This window comes from Myodes glareolus, chromosome 16 (genome assembly GCF_982192425.1).
Source record: "Myodes glareolus chromosome 16, mMyoGla1.1, whole genome shotgun sequence".
Lineage (NCBI taxonomy): Eukaryota > Metazoa > Chordata > Mammalia > Rodentia > Cricetidae > Myodes > Myodes glareolus.
In genome coordinates, this window is record NC_142041.1 from 62,474,124 (window position 1) to 62,478,960 (window position 4,837).

Consider the following 4,837-nt stretch of genomic DNA (forward strand, 5'->3'; position numbering starts at 1 on the left):
ATGTAGAGTAAGCAAGGTGAGAATGCTTACTGAGAAAGGGTGGCTAAACATAGACAAGATTTTGGGTTAATTTAAGTTGTAAGAGCTAGTTAATAATAAGCCTGAGCTAATAGGCCAAACAGTTTATAATTAATATAAGGCTTTGTGTATTTCTTTGGGACTAAATGACTCTAGGACCAGACAGTACATAAACTTGCATCTATAGACAATGGCCAAAGTTGTTCTAATTTTATTCATAGATGTACTGTGTAGGTCTAGCAGAACACATTTCTGAAGGACTCTGGATGTAGTGTCTTATTTAGATGCACTCTGCTCTAGAGAGACGGCAACATTTTACTTCCAGCATGGTTTACTAGGCGCTGTGGCTAAGGACTTACAACAAATGATGCTCTCTTGCTGTGACTCAGTGACTCACATAGAAGGTGGAGATAAATGCCATAGGCCAGCTTCCTGCAGAAGGCCTGCTTGCTGGCTTCCTCATGAGTCTAGTTATAACTTCTGGCACCATAGAATTATTAATAACTCTTATTTGCTTCTCTGTAAGTCCCCATTTACATGATCATCAATGGTCTCATCATTGGAATTCTCATAGGTTTTTTTTCCCCCTTCCTTCCTAATTCTCCAATTTTTCTTGAAGGGCAGAGCTTCCAACAATAGCATTAGAAAATGGAAGGCCAGTGACTGCTATTCCTGAAGGTCTGTGTGCTAGATTATGTCAAGCTGATGCTGACCAGAGTCTCAGTTCCTACCAAACAGCTATCCCTGGATGCTGTCAAAACTGATTGCTTTTCTTGTCTCCACTCAACGCTCATTCTCAGAACACTCAGGGGCAGTAGAGAAGCATGTTAGGGGAGGTGTTGGCATCATGGTGTTTCTCTCTTTGGGTACAAAGAGCTAGCAGGACACTGAAGTGGATTTGGACCATTAAAGACTTAAAAATAAACTAGGAAAGGATTCATGCACTCTCAACGTGAGACTAGTAATTCTATTTGAGGAGTTATGAGAATTGAATGTGATGTGTGTGGCACACAGAGCACAATGTCAGGTATGTCACTTGCAGTCAAATTTGTTGCTTACTCTATTTCCAGATTATCTGAAGGTCCTGATGCTGGTGACTGAGACCCTCAAATTTTAATCTGGCTCATCTGACCTCATAACCAGTTCTCACAACCTACTGGATTTTCTTATGAGGTTCCAAGTAACCCATAGTCAACCTCTTACAAACAAATGAACAATAAACAAAACCTTTTTTATCTCTCATTGTTCCATCCTAGGCTCTTTAGACTTACCACCTACCAAATCAGACTTGTATTTATTTAAGTCTCCCACCTGCTATCTTTTGAGCCATCTTTTTTGCCCTTTCTTTATTTTGGCTGCCTCTCTCTCATTCTTGTGTTGACTCTTCTGTGTATGTAGGGCTGAGATTCAAACACTGAGACTTGCAAATACCAGCAAACATTCTACCACTGTGCTACATGCTCACATATCCCAGCCCCCACGCTCACCCTTGAGCTCAACTTCTTTTTCCAGCTGTTTGCTACATAGACTTTCCCAGACTCTAATCATGTTGTTACTCAAGTGACATCACATCTAACTCATTGCCGCAGCAGAACTAACCTCCTCAGGCTGTATGTGCTGTGTATTGTGAGGTATGTTGTGTACTGTGTGTGTGTTGTGGGATGTGTGGAGTGGTGTGTGGGGTTAGGCGTGTCATGTTTGTGTGTTGTGTGTGTCTCAAAGAGTGACAGATTGGGGGAGATTTGTGTTTTCCCCAATTTCCAGCCTTCTCTTTTGCCAGATCCCTGCCAAGTCTTGATCTATCCTTTGTCACAAACACATTTGCTTTTGTCTCATGTCTTGCTTCCACTTTTTTCATTTCCCTGGAAAATTTTCATTGTTTACAAAGGCAGTTAAAAGACTCTGATGTGCTGCTTTTTACACATGGAATTAAAAATACTAAGGAATGTGTCCTTAGAAAATAGAATGTATTAATGCTGGATGGCACCATGGACTCTTAGTTCACATACCCCTCCTTGAGACTATTGGAAATCCAGCTCAGGCATAGCCTATTGGAAATCCAGCTCAGACATAGGCATTTCACCACCCCTCTCTTTGCTTAAACAAGTCTCTATTATTCATAACATTAAAACTATTTCTCAACAAATACTTAATTCCTATGATATGCCAAGCAGTCTGATTGATACCACTGGCTTTGAGTTATTTATTATACATCTAATTGATAAACTTCCAAACCACTGGGATAATGACTTTCTTTCTCGGCTTTAACTGCATTTTTAATTGATATATAGCTGTAAATGTTTATGGAGTACAATGTGATATTTTGACACATATTTGTAATCAATGTAATTAGCACATCCATCACTCTCCTAATTACTGTTTTTTTTTGTTTGTTTGTTAACTTGACACAAGCCTAGACATATCTGGTGGAGAAAATGCCTTCATCACATTAGCCTGTAGGTTAGTTTGCATGGCTTTTCTTGATTAATGATTGATGTGGAAGGTCCCCACCCACTGTGGGTGGTAACACCCTTGGCCAGGTGGGCCTGGAGTATATAAGAAAGCTCGCTGAGCAAGCCTTGAGGAAGCTAGTAAGCAGCGTTCCCCCATAACCTCCATTTCAGTTCCTGCCTCCACATTCCTGCCCTGACTTTCCTCAGTGATGGCCTATTGGCTGTTAAATAAAATAAACCCTTTAGTCTCAGATTGATTTTGATCACAATGTGTGGTGGTTTGAAGGAGAGTGGCCACTGCAAGCTCATAGAATGGCACTATTTGAAAAGATTAGGAGGTGTAGCCTTGTTGGAGTAGGTGTGGTCTTCTTAGAGGAAGTCTGTCACTGGGGGTAGGCTTTGAGGTTTTAAAGGGTCCAAGCCAGGCCCAGAGGCGCTCTCATTATTATTATTATTATTATTATTATTATAAATTTTCACCTCCCTCCCCTCTTCCCATTTCCCTCCCCCTTCCCCTCCCTCTCCAGTCCAAAGAGCAGTCAGGGTTCCCTGCCCTGTGGGAAATCCAAGGCCCTCCCCTCTCCATCCAGGTCTAGGAAGGTGAGCATCCAAACAGACTAGGCTCCCACAAAGTCAGTCCATGCAGTAGAATCAAAACCCAGTGTCATTGTCCTTGGCTTCTCAGTCAGCCCTCATTGTCAGCCACATTTAGAGAGTGCGGTTTGATCACATGCTCCATCAGTCCCAGTCCAGCTGGCCTTGGTGAGTTCCCATTAGATCAGCCCCACCGTCTCAGTGTGTGGACCAATCCCTCGCGGTCCTGACTTCCTTGCTCATGTTCTCCCTCCTTCTGCTCCTCATATGGATCTCAGAGGCACTCTCTTTTTCTACTGCCTGTGGATCTTGATGTAGAACTCCCAGCTTCTTCTCTAGTACCATGTCTGCCTGCATGCCTTTATGCTCCCCACCCTGGTGATAACGGACTAAACCTCTGAAACTGTAAGCAAGTCAGAATTAGATTGCGTCTGATTGTCCTGTGTTGTAAGGCTGGATTGTCCTGCATTGTGGGGCTGCAGAATGGGCAGATAGCGTACTCACCTTTCCCTGGGGAGTAAGGAGACTAAGGAGGCCTAGCACCAATCTTCAGAAAATCTTCCTCCTGTGCAGATGTGATAGAGATCCTGGAACACTCAGCCCTAAGAGGGATGTCTCCATCGACTCCTTCCCCTCAGAGCTCAGGGAACACTGAGGAAGAGGAGGCAGGAAGAGTGTAAGAGCTGGACGAGATGGAGGACACAGAGAAAACAAGGCCCACTAAATCAATTTGATCAAAGCTCATATTAACTCACAGAGACGGCAGCTGCATGCAGGGCCTGCCAGGGTCTGCACCAGGTCCTCTGAGTATATATTGTGGCTTCCAGTTTAGGGTTTTATGGACTTCTTGAATATGTGAGCAGATGGGTCCCTGACTCTTGTGCTTTCTCTTGTACTCTTTTCTTTCCGTTGGTTTGTCTTGTCCGGTTTTTATGTGATAGTTTTTGTTTTATTTTATTTCGTTATATTTTAAAAATGATGACTGACCACCTAGTCACTAGGGCAAAGGTTAACAACTGAATTGTCCCACTGTGGAGAGATGGAAAAATCAGTTTTCTTCAACAGAGTGACACTGGGTATATCAACTGCTCCAAGACAGGCCTCATGTTCAGGAATAGTTGGCCAACATATAATGGACTCCACCATTTTTTATGTGCTTTTATTTGCTTACAGTTCAATGGGTATTTTTGTTGTTTGTTTTTCTTTTGAGGTATTTTTTTTTATTTTTTAGGGGGTTGTTATTGTATTGGGTGGTTATTGTAATGGGTTTTTGTTTGTTTTTTTGTGAAAGAACTTCAGGTTGGGTGTGTAGCAGACCTGGAAGTACTTGGGGAGAGGGGAAGAATGCAATCAAATATTTATAAATTTTAAAAAATAGTTTAAATAGTAAAAATATAATAAAGAAAATATATAAATATTATGAGTTAAAAATAAATATTTAAACTTTTACTGACTGAACTCAGTCTACTGTGCAATAGAATACTTCAGCCTGTTTCTAAGTTTGTGCTCCTTGACCAGTGTGTCTCTTTCCCCCTCCCATCTCGGCCTGTCACCAGCCTTGGGAACAACCACACTATTGCACTGTCTACTTTCATGTGATCAACTTGTCCAGGATCTGCTGACAGGCGAGGCTGTGCAGCGTTTGTCTCTGCAGGGCTGGCTTATTTCACTTTCTGAGGTACCTCTTGAGAGGTGCCGTGGTTCCATGGTGAGCTGCCTGCTGACAGACTCATACCTGGAGGACAGCAGTCTACATCCCTTCAATAACTCAT